General features: G+C 38.3%; 1 pseudogene; it reads right to left on the reverse strand.

Annotated features, from left to right (window-relative positions):
• Positions 1–6250: 6250 nt before the first annotated feature.
• LOC118532670 (calmodulin-1 pseudogene) lies at positions 6251–7160 on the reverse strand (annotated as a pseudogene).
• Positions 7161–13064: the final 5904 nt, after the last annotated feature.

Raw genomic sequence — 13064 nt, forward strand, 5'->3', positions numbered from 1 at the left:
TGTTACTACTTGCACTGCGTTGGACACACAGCTTTTGGGTCCATACAGAGAAGGGGAGAACTTAACAAAATGTGTATGAGTTCATAAAACTATTGTTTATAAACCTGTTTTTAAAGGTTAATAAGTAACAAGGAGAGATTGGGGAAATTAAGTAAAAAAAATGCACATAATGTGAATGTAAAAAGTAAAAACTGAGGTAGCATGGAGGGAGTAGCCTCATGCTTAGAATAATTTTAGGGAGATGCCCCCAAAATGAAAACATACTTGACATCTGTCCAACTTTAAGTGTTCTGGGACATTTCTGGCAAAGTCATCTGGACAACTCCGAGAACCAGAAGGTTAGGAAGAAAGTCATCAATTAGCACTGCTACAAAATATTTTTCATGACCCAAGATATGACACTACTCACTGTGCCTAACTTCTTAAACTCCACATCGGTAAAACTGAAATTATGATACCAACTTGCTTTTCAATGTTATTGTGAAGGTTATCCAATAAGACGCACAGCATTTTAAAACACTGAAATGAGCTCCCCGGCAATAAAGTCAAATGTCAGTATCTGCTCCCAAGAGATATGGTGGATTTTCTCTTCTGGGAGACTTTATGAAGTCATTTGTCCTGAAAGTTTGCAACATCCACTGGTCTGAAAGGAGAATATCGGATTAAATTTCTTGACATCCTTTTCAGCTTTATTCTCTTATAAATTACATGTTGCTTTCATGTAACAGTTCTCAATAAGGTTTGATCAGTGATACATGCTCTATCATCCACCCTCTCCAAATCATTTTTCAGATTGCAGCCATAATGATCTTTTCAAAACACAGGTGTATAAAGACATCATACACACCCCCTTTTAAAGCCCTTGAATGCCTTTCCTTTGTGTTTAGGACAAAGACAGAACACCTTAATGATCCATAAAACCTATCAGAGTAAAAAGCTGCTATGGTCTGATGCCTATGTTCATACCATCCTCTTCCCAAATTCACTCCACCTGCCTTTTGTCAGTGCCCTTCACCACCTTCCCTCCTACCCCAGGGCCAGGGCCTAACACACACTTCCCCACATCCTCTCCAGGTTCATACCTACTCACTCCTTTTTACTTGTCACTTCCTTAAAAATGTCTCTTCTAAAATCCATAGCACTGTGCTTATCTATTTGATAGCCCTTATTACTGTTGCAATTTAGATTTTTGTGTGTGCTTATTTCATCGCTGGCTATCTTGTCTACTGGATTGTGTATCTATCAAAATCCATGACATACTGGAATCACATTGTGTCCCAGGGCCTACACAGTGCCTCACACCAGAAAGGCTCTCAGTAAATTTTTTTTAATAAATAATATTTGCCTAAATCATTCTTCTATTCCCTTGTAACTGAAGGCAGTTGAGTGCCACTGCCTGGGGAAGAAGCTCCCTTTCTGCATGACCCCTGTACGCATGACCAATAAGCAACGCAATATATTGGTAATGATGCCAATAGCTAGTCAAGATCTTCCTTTCAATAAGCTAGTTTTTACAAAATCAACTTCTTTTCAAGCCTGGCATCTTTATTGAGAACATAAGCCGCCCTTGATCTCAGCAAGGAATAGAAATGCAGGGATGATCAGCAGCCACTGTGGAAATGCATTAGTAGGTCTCAGAGATGCCCCTCAAAGGACAACAGTCCAGCCTGCTAAGAGGACTAACCTAGTTTCCCATCATTTTATATTATGTGCTAATGCTTTCCTCTACCCTATTTAATCCTCTTGCGGGATAATGCTATTCATTTTAGCTTCCTATTGCTAAAGTCCTCTGGGTATCTTGTTTCTTTAAGGGTAACAGAAAACAGCTAAAATTCTTATCAAAAGTATTCTGAGTGGTGTATGCTCCCTGTTTCTATGAAAATAAAACCTGTCCTTAAATGTTAGCACATCTTTAAATATATACTATCAAGGAGGAAACAAATATCCGAGTGAGCCACCTCTCAGAGGAAATATTTGTGCTACATGAATTAAAGGGCCTCAGAGCACCTTTCTGAAGTAGAATAAAAACCAAAGCAAATGTGTATTGGTTGAAGCCCCAGACACTTGGCAGGAAGGAGTCCTTGATTCTCTTTGAATGGAGAAAGAATGAGCAAGGTTCATTGGGTCTCTGTTATTCTCTTGAGTAACATAGATATTCATTCTCTCATTCTCTGTTTTTCATCCTGTGGGTGTTATCCCTAATTATTTATATTTTTCCTAGAACTATTGAGATATTATTAATATATAACATGTTAATTTTATTTTAAGGTGTACAATTCAATGACTTAATACATCTGTGTATTTTGTGAAATGATTACCACAATTAGGTTAATTAATACCTCCATCCCCTTACATAACTACCATTTTTGTGTATGTGGTGAGAAAGATGATTTAAGATCTACTCTCTTACCAACTTTCAAATATATAACACAATATTGTTAATTATAGTCATCATGCTGCACATTAAATTCCCAAAACTTATTTATCTTATAGCTAGAAGTTTGTACCCTGTGATGAACCACTTCCATTTCTCCCTTTTCCCCGCCCTTGGCAACCACCATTCTACTCTCTATTTCTTTGAGTTCAACTTTTTTGTATTCCACATGTAAGTGAGAACATACAGTATTTGTCTTTCTCTGCCTGACTTATGTCACTTAGCACACTGCCCTCAAGGTCCATCCAAGTTATCACATACGGCAGGATTTCCTTCCTTATGTTAGAAGAATATTCGTGTGTGTGTGTGTGTGCACGTGTGTGTGCGTGTATATCACAGTTTCTTTATCCATATATTTGTTGATGGGACAACTTAGGTTGTTCCCAGGTCATGGCTATTATAAATAATGCTGCAGTAAACTAGGGGTGCACATCTCTCTCAGAGGTAGAGGTAGTGGTTCCATTTTCTTCAGATATATAACCAGAAGTGGGATTGCTGGATCACATTGTACTTCTATTTTTAATTTTTTGAGGAACCTCCATATTGTTTTCCATAGTGTTTTCCAATTTACATTCCCAGCAATAGTGCGCAAGAGTTCTCTCTTCTCTACATCCTTGTCATGTCAACACTTGTTATACCTTGTCTTCTTGATAATAGCCATTCTAACAGGTATGAGGTGATGTCTCATTGTGGTTTTGATATGCAGTTCCCTGATGATTAGTGATGTTTAGCATCTTTTCATGTAACCATTGGCCATCTGTATGTCTTCTTTGGAAAAATGTCTATTCAGTCCCTCTGCCCATATTTTAATTGGATTGTTTGGTTTTTTTGCTCTTGAGTTATATAAACTTCTTATATATGTTGGACATTAATTCCTTATCAGATAAATGGTTTGCAAATATTTGCTTCCATTCCGTAAGTTGCCCTTTTATTTTGCTGATCATTTCTTTTGTTGTGTTGAAGCTTTTAGTTTGATTTAGTCCCACTACTTTTTTAAATTTTTGCTTTTGTTGCTTACACATTTGATATTATGTGCAAAAAATTTTTGCAAAGGCCAATGTCCAGGCACTTTTTCCCCCGTGTTTTCTTCTAGGTTCACAGTTTGGGGTCATGCATTTAAGCCTTTAATCCATTTTAAGTTAATTTTTTGTGACTGGCATAGGAGTCCAATTTCTTTCTTTCTTTTCTTTCTTTCTTTCTTTCTTTCTTTCTTTCTTTCTTTCTTTCTTTCTAGAAAGGGAGGTGGCGGAGGGGCAGAGAGAAAGGGGGAGAGAGAGAGAGAGTCTTAAGCAGGCTCCATGTCCAGCACGGAGCCCCACGCAGGGCTTGATCTCACAACCCTGAGATCATGACCTGAGCTGAAATCAAGAGTAGGACACTTAACTGACTGAGCCACCCATGCAGCCCCAATTTCATTATTCTGCATGCAGTTATCCAGTTTTCCCTGCACCATTTATTGAAGAGAGTATCCTTTCTCTATTGAGTCTTTTTTTTTTTTAAGGTTTTATTTATTTATTTGAGACAGAGAGAGACAGAGCATGAGCAGGGGGTAGAGAGCAGAGGGAGAGGGAGAAAAGACTTCATGCTGAGCAGGGAGCCCAAATTGGGGCTCAATCCCAGGACCCTGAGATCATGACCTGAGCCGAAGGCAGAGGCTTAACCAACTGAGTCACCCACGCACCCCTCTATTGAGTCTTCTTAAGTCCCTTCTCAAATATTAGTTGATTATATGTATATGTGTTTATTTCTGGGCTCTCAGTTCCGTTCTATTGGTCTATGTGTCTATTTTTATGCTGGTACCATACTGTTTTGATTACTATAGCTTTATAACAAAGTTTCAAACAGGAAGTGTGATGCCTCTAGCTTTGTTCTTCTTTCTCAAGATTACTTTGGCTCTTTGGGGTCTTTTGTGATTCCACATGAATTTTAGGATTTTTTTTTCCTATTTCTGTTACAAATGTCATTGGAATTGATAGGGATTGCACTGAATCTACAGATTGCTTTGTATAGTATGGACATTTTAACAATATTAATACTTCTGATCTATGAACATGGGATATCTTTCCATTTATTTATGTATTCAATTTCTTTCATCAATGTCTTGTAATTTTCGGCATATAGCTCTTTTACCTCCTTGGTTAAATTTATTCCTAAGTATTTTATTATTTTTGATACTATTGTAAATCTAATTATTTATCAATTTTTTATGTGTCTCTCCTAGACTGTAAGATACTTGAGGGAAGAGTATTATTCAAATATATATATGTAGGCTCAAAAGACATTTATTTAATTAATAAGTTGATTTAAAATCATTGATAGTTATGGGATGCCTGGGTGGCTCAGTCGATGAAGCATCTGCCTTCAGCTCAGGTCATGATCCCAGGGTCCTGGGATCGAGTCCTGCACTGGGCTCCTTGCTCAGCAGGGAGCCTGCTTCTCCCTCTCCCACTGTCTCCTCCCCCCCTGCTCATGCTCTATCTCTGTCTTTATGTTAAATAAATAAATAAAATCTTAAAAAAAATAAAATCATTGATAGTTATGACTCTAATAATAGTTCCTGTGCCAGGAACTAATTTAAGTATTTTATGCATGTTAACTACTTTATCTTCTATCTTGTAGCTGGATACTCAGCTGGATACTCAGCCTGCAAGAGCAGGCTTTCTCTATCGGTGAAGGCCATTCATCCTCTTTCAGTTTTTAAAGGGTTGCACATGGATATTCAAGCATACACTCAAGAGTGTGACAAATATCCCAGCCAAACTGCCCATGCACTCCCATGTCACAATATGTAAGGGATCTAGCTCAATGCCACAAAGAATACTAAAATGAGTAAGATTTAGCTCATTTTCCAAAAAGCTCTTAACTTTTAGAGGGCTGATAAAAATCTGCTGTTCCCTCCTTCTCCACTCTCTTCACCAGCACCTTTTTCTTGCTGGACTCCTAAAATGCTTTCAGTAAATTTTATATAATTAGGTAAGAAATTGGAGGCTTTCTTTCTGGGGAAACTGACCTACCCAAAAGAAAAGACTTCAGAAATTATTTTGGGAGTGTCCTGGTGGGAGAGCCAGAACCCACATCCAATCACCTTGTGGCAAGGTCCACAAACTGGCAGATGTGTTCCCAGAAACAGAGTTCCCAGTAACATTTTCTTTAAAATTAAGCAACCAGAAACCACCAGACAGGAAAGGAAAGTTTTAGCATGGAAGGCAGAAATTGAACAAACAGAAAAACAGAAACACAGAGAAAACAAAAATAAGGGAGGAAACAAAAGGAAACTCTAAAACATTTAAATTAATTTTGTTAAAGAGGTAAGAGCAGATGCTACAACAATCTAAAAGAAGCAAAAGCATACACAAAACAAGCAAAGGATGTTTTGCTACAAATAAAAGAAAGAAAATTAAAAGTATGATTAAAAAAATAAACCTTTTAACATGTAAAAGAGGCAAAACTTTTCTTCTACCCTTTTAAGGTCTGTCACTGGGCCTGAGAATTAAGTTTGCATAAGAGAGATTAATAGGAAAAAAGTATACAAATTATATTTTTCCATGTACATGGAAGCCTCTAGACCCACAAAGTGGTCAGGCCTACATGCTTATATGCTAGGTTGCACAAAGAACAGTAACTGTGAAATGAGTAACTAAAATATCCAGGAAGGCTAAAGGAAGATAAGGATTTTTTTTTTTTTTAAGTTTTAAATTTGTTTTTTTCATTTTTTGTTTTTAATACAAATGCCTGACTGTTTCAATTGTCAAGCTGCATGCATGAAAAACTGGCCAGCCCAAACAGTGTATTAATCATGAGCAAATGGAACTGCAAGGAGTCCATTAGGTGCTTCCTTATCATTAAGGTAGTACAAGTATTTATATCGTAAAACTGATGTGTAGCTTGATCTTTAGGGGACAGGACCACCAACCAATACATGCAGATTTTGTGTGTGTGGACAGAAGGTACTTTTGACATTCAGTTTTGCTATATAGAAACAGAATGAGTAAATGAACTTTTTTTTTTTTTTTTTTTTGCAAGAGGTAAGTAAAAGATTCACTTTGATTCTTCTAGAAGGGGGGGAAAGGAGTTGAAAGTAGGCCTCCATTTTGCAGTCATCATCTGTACGAATTCTTCATAGTTGACTTGCCCATCTCCATCAATATCTGCTTCTCTGATCATTTCATCTACTTCTTCATCTGTTAGTTTTTCTCCTAAGTTGGTCATGACATGATGTAGCTCCACTTTGCTGATGTAACCGTTGCCATCCTTGTCAAAGACTCGGAATGCCTCGCGAATTTCTTCTTCACTGTCTGTATCTTTCATTTTTCTAGCCATCATAGTCAAAAATTCTGGGAAGTCGATGGTGCCATTTCCGTCAGCATCCACCTCGTTGATCATATCCTGCAACTCGGCTTCTGTTGGGTTCTGACCCAGAGACCTCATGACAGTTCCAAGTTCCTTTGTTGTGATGGTTCCATTGCCATCTTTGTCAAATAGGGAGAAAGCTTCCTTGAACTCAGCAATCTGCTCTTCGGTCAGCTGATCAGCCATGGTGCGAGCGAAGGGAAGAAGAGCAGAGGGAGCGAGGGTGGCTGCACCAGCGCAGGGGCCGTGACGGCGGGGCGCCTCCGCTGCTGCGGCCGCTGCTATGCGAAGGCGCGATGTGCGCTCGGCGCTGTGCCGCTGCCGCCGCCAGAGTGCAAGTAACGGCGCCGTGCCCGCGAGGCTCCCACCACCACTGCCCAAGGATTATTTTAACAAGATTTATTTGTCCAGATTCTTTTCAGCCTTAATTCCTGTCTCTGGTGATGAGAATGTTCAGGGAAATTATCTTTCATATGGGAGTTTTATCTTCTCTTTTTAGGGGGAAAAAGATGAGGGGGTCAGAGTGCCTTTCTTGCACCTGTTTCTTAAGTGCTTTTAACTCAAAAGGGTCAACATACCAAATTGGCATATTTTGGGGTGGCAGGTCCTCAATCCTTTCAAATGGGAGCATTGAAAAATGAAGTACAAAGTAGAAATAAAATACCAAGATAGTGAAAAATACAAAGATAGTAAAATTTTATTTATTGAAACAATACAGGGAGTCCAACATCTCAGAAATCATAGTTCCAGGGGCACCTGGGTGGCTCACTCCATTAAGCGTCTGCCTTCGGCTCAGGTCATCGGTCTCGGGGTCCTGGGATCAAGCCCCACATCGGGCTCCCTGCTCAGCAGGGAGTTTGCTTCTTCCTCTCCCTCTGCCCCTCCCCCCCAACTCGTGCTCTCTCTCTAGCTCTCTCTCTCTCTCTCAAATAAATAACATCTTTAAAAATAAATAAATAAAGTTTCAGAAATTTAGAGTAAACAGAAGATAGCAGATTACCAAAAGATAAAACAAGAATATTTTCCAGAACTGAAAGGCATGTATTTCTAGGTTTAAGGGACCCACAGACAAATCCTACATCAAACCACATCATATAAAATTCATGAATAATAGGTATAAAGCATAGATTTTAAACATCATCAGAGAGTAAAAAAAGAAATTCTCATCTTTTATAAAGGATCAAGAATCAGTTTAAAATGATCATTGAATAAAGCTATTAATAAAAATAATGAAAAGATAATCAGTTATAGCATCAGACTTCCCAACTTCATCACTGGAAGCTGAAAATAACAGAACAATGTGTTCAAAATTTGAAAAAAAGGAATTTCTACCCTAATACTGAACCAAATCAAACTAGCAAGTGTGAAAATAAGACAAAGATATTTTAGGTCATAAAAAATGTAAATAGAAGTACCTACCAGGAATCCTTTCCCAGGAATCTACTGAAGGATATGCTGCCTCAAACAAAGGAGTAAATCAGGAAAGATAAAAACATGCACTGCAGGAAACAGAGCCTCGAGGAAGAGAGAGGTGGACAGCCTTCTCTGTGGTGGGGAAGGGGAGGGGATTCCTAGCAGGACAGCTGTGCCACCAGCCTTGGACCAGCCAGTCCTCATTACAGCAGGACCAAGGCCTCAGGAGATCTATCTCCAAGAAGAAATAAACATGACAAAATCCTAGTATGTTTGAAATTATTCAGAGGAGTTTGTGAAAAACATAACAAAACCAGAACAGTAGTAAATGTTGAGGAAATGAAGACCCAAACTCAGAATTTAGAAATAAGCCTGTCATTAAGAAGAACAGCATGTGGGGGCACCTGGGTGGCTCAGTTGTTAAGCGTCTGCCTTCAGCTCCGGTCATGATCCCAGGGTCCTGGGATTGAGTCCCACATCGGGCTCCCTGCCTGGCGGGAAGCCTGCTTCTCCCTCTCTCACTCCCCCTGCTTGTGTTCCCTCTTTCGCTGTGTCTCTGTCAAATAAATAAGTAAAATCTTAAAAAAAAAAGAAGAAGAAGAAGAAGAAGAATAGCATGCAAGAAGAGAAAAGAGATGTTCACCAGCCAGAGGCTGAAACCATCCCATCCCAGATTCTCAGCACAGTCTAGTGTGATTTTTTTTTTTTTTTAGTGTACTTGAATAAAACCTAAGGTCTCTTCCAGGAATTGCCTTGGAGTCAGCAGGATCTCCAGGTTGAGAGGAGATTTCAGAGCATAGGGCTTGTAGGTGTAAGTAAACAAATTTCAAAATGGGCATTTGAAGGGGGTATGGACAACATTTTAAAAGGACCCCAGAGTCTGTTCCAGTAGAATATTTAGAGTACATCATTTGCTGAGATTGGAGCACTCGTTAACTAGGTTATACGGCATGATCTTATAGAGTGGCAGTTCCTCAATGTTAATTAGAAAAAAGCAAAAGTTAATGCAAGAAAAAAGATGCACAACTATAATACTCAAACGAACAATGTCTCAGTTATGAATAATATTTATATAACCATTGTAATGATTCAACTGTTCTCAACAAAAATTGTAATATAAGCATATAGGGGGTCTGACAGTAGGGATATGGATTAGTTGGTGTATAGGGTAGCAAAATCCTCTTCTTCTCCAGTATGAAATAAACAGAAAATGTCTAAAACTTTAAAAACCAAGAAATTAATACAAGATGCATGCAATTTAGAAACATGGAGGCGAACACCAGAAGAAATAGCTTAAAGAGTTGAATGTGGTTGCCTCTGAGCAGCGGGAGTTAGGAGTTTTTCATTATAAGCCAAGTATTATTTTTTATTTTTAAAATTATTCGCTCATTACTTTAATAATGATTAAATTTAAATTTTAATGGGAATGCAGATGTAGAGTGGTCAGGGAAAGAAGTTCACCCATTCTATCCAGAAGATCTCCTTGGGTTACTAAATGTATAACCTTCAGCTTCTAGTCCTCAGCTTTGTAGGCTCCAAAATTTAATTTCATCTGCACCTAAACAAAGTCTCTAAGAGAAGCAGTGAAAGTCAATCACACTCATAAGATAAAGTATAATAATTTAGGATGAGGCCCCACTACCCTGGTAACCAGCATGCCTATGTCTGTAAAAATGGTGCATTCTTTTTCTATGGTAAAGCAACATGGTTAGGTAAATAAGAGTCATTGGTTTCCACTGAGAAATGACTGAGAAGGTCCAGAAGCCCATGTGCTTACTACAAAATCTCCCTCCAGAGAGAGATACCTAGGAAATTACATGGGTAGAAGGTTGCTTTGAACCAAAACTATACAAATGCAATGAACTGAATATTTAATGGCCTCATCCTAAATTGTCAGAATGATTCTGCAAGGCAGTGTTATCATCCACTGCCTTGAATATTCAGATTATTTTCTATTCTAAGAATGAGAAGCCAATCCTCAGAAAATTAAAGAGTTTACCTAAGGCCACACAGCTAGCTGGGATTTGAGTCTAGATTGGTCTGGTTAATAATATTTCTGTTGTACCACATTTCTTTCCCAAAATAAACAATGAAATGGGTGATCCAAGGACTAACTCTTCTTACTTAAGCACTTTTTTTTTCCTTTTTGCTATGAAAAGGACTTTAACAAACCCATCTTCTAAATACAGAGGGTTAAAAATGAAAGAAAACAGGGAGATCAATATTTAATGAATGCCTATTATGTAAGGCTTTGTGCTAGCAATTTTTCAATTTTTATCTACCTATTTTTAAAATAGTGTGTTTATTAAGTGCATTTGAGTCTTTACCTATTTCTATATACTTTATTTATCACATGTAAACAGCAGTTATTTTGTGTTATTAAACCAGACTTGGAAATTTGCATTACCATATTTCGGAAATTTTGTTGGCATTTTTACTTCTGTGAAGTTAATTGCATAAAAACATGTCCAAAAGATCTAATGCATCTCCAATGAGTAATGCCACAGTCATTTCAGAAAATGAAAATGGAAGTAATAACACATCATATTCTGGTACCACCACTGCTCTACAGCCAGATTTTAATGAGCCCAACTCTATAATCTGCCTGAGCATTTATAGACCTCAGGAGGAGAACTCTGCGGCTTCAGGCGAGAAGCAGCATCAGAGAATGTCTCTCACTAGTGCAAGAACGGTGCTGGTTATGACTGCTCTGTGGGCAAGCTCATCAAATATGCCACTTGCAGGGGGCACCACCTGGGGCAGGAGTAGGGCTGGCCGAGTTTGCCATTAGATATCAAGAGGTATGTAAAACCTATCAACTTTCCCCCATCTCATTATGAAGAAATGGAAAAGAATACAGTAGCCAGCGACTACGCTGCCAGCATAGAACAGTAGCATTACAAACATTTATAACATTTTTCTTATGGAAATCCAACCATATACCTTGGGAAGGTAGGCATAGGGTAGGAGGAAAGACAGAAAAAATAACAATTAAGATGGTGCCAGAAAATCCACCTGCCATCTCTCAATATGCTGAAAGTATGCCCAAGATGAGTAAAAGTAGGAGACATGAATCTGTTCCCTCAGTTTATCTCAGTTCCTCTGAGTTTCTCATAGTGTGAGAATCAGATGCACTAAATAGAATTCTGGTACCCAGACACGGAAGATAGTTTTCTTACAACATGGCCCCTAAACAGAAGCCAACTCCTTCATCTGGTGCTTAACGGAAGAAAAAGTACCTTGTTCCAAAGCTGGAGGAAAAACTGGCTGAGTTGAGTTCAGCTGTGAGATGCTGCGGTGGTCTCCAACTTGGCATCATCCTAAAGGAATTTTGGTAGTAACCGGGACTAGGCAGTTTTTCCTTTCTCACTGACTTGAGAACCTAACACCAATTTAAGATATAACCCAGCTATACTAGGTTCTAAGGAGTCTCAAGACAGGGGACACCATGAGTACTAGGCTAATCTAGTAAATGAGGAAGTCAATAAGATTTTCAGATGCTATTAGGACAAAAGTCATGGTAAGGATATCAGCTATTCTAATGTACACCTACAACACCACAACACCATAAATCTGAGATTCACTTACTTCAGAGACATACAGTAGGCAAATAGCAGGGGAGAAGTCAATCCCAAGAAAGGATTCAGATGTAATTCCTATTAAAAATAAGACTAAAGGTGTTTTGTGTCTGACATTAAACTTGGCAGTTCGACATTTTAACTTGTGCTATAAAGCAAATGTCTCCTTCTTATTATTTTAAATATTCCCTAGTTGTGTGAAAGTGTGATCTGATGAGTCTTTAGTTGTTTCTGAACCCTTCACAGTGGGCTACAGGGGCAAGAGGGCTAGTCTAAAACTACACATTTGCTTCCTATATAGCTTGGGATATGTAGTTCATCATTATGGGAGCCTGTCTTTGCTCAGGGATGCATCTCTTTTATACATCCTCTTGACTAAGCAGATGTAAGTCAAATGCCTACTCAGGATCCTTGGGATTGCTCCAGATACTGGTAACTTAATACAAGTCCAAGTACATTAAACTGGAATGATAAATATTTTGTTTCACAATGTAAAAGACATTCTTGTGGTAAAAAAGGCACATTTCAGTATTTACCCATAAAACCAAAGACCCTGGCTATACCAAGTATTATTAGAGGAGTTTCTGCAATTCTCGTACATTGCTGGTGGGCATGTGAAAAAGGTACGGCCACTCTGTAAAACAGTTTGGCAGTTTCTAATAAAATTAAACACATACTTACCATATAACCCAACAATTCCAGTAGATATTTATCCAAGAGAAGTTAAAATTTACATTCACACAGGAATTTGTACACGAATTTAGAGCAGCATTATTCGTAACTGCCAAAAACTGGAAACTCAAAATGTCCTTTCAGTGGATTAATAAACTGTTGTTCATCCATGTGGTGGAATACTACTCAGCAATCAGAAGGAATGAACTACCGGTACGTTCACCAACAGAAATAAATCTCAAAGACATTATGGTAAATGAAAGAAATCAGATTCAAAAGATCAATACTGTATTATTCCAATTAGATGATATCTGGACAATGTGAAACTTTAGGGTCAGGAAACAAATCAGTAATTGACAAAGGTCAGGGTAGGGGAAGGGTCTGACTACACAGGGGCAGCTCAACAAAATTTTGGCATAAGGTATTGTTCTGTATCTTAGTTGTGGTGCTGGTTATGTGACTATGCATTGGTCAGAACTTACATAACCATACACCGGAAAAAAAAGTGAATAAAAATAAAAAATATATATGCACAGCTCCACAAAGATTTGTTTAAAATAAAGAGACTGGCAGATTCACCTAGCAGGTCAGCAGTCTGAAGTTAGTTGAAAAAGTGG

This window comes from Halichoerus grypus, chromosome 4, assembly GCF_964656455.1.
Source record: "Halichoerus grypus chromosome 4, mHalGry1.hap1.1, whole genome shotgun sequence".
Lineage (NCBI taxonomy): Eukaryota > Metazoa > Chordata > Mammalia > Carnivora > Phocidae > Halichoerus > Halichoerus grypus.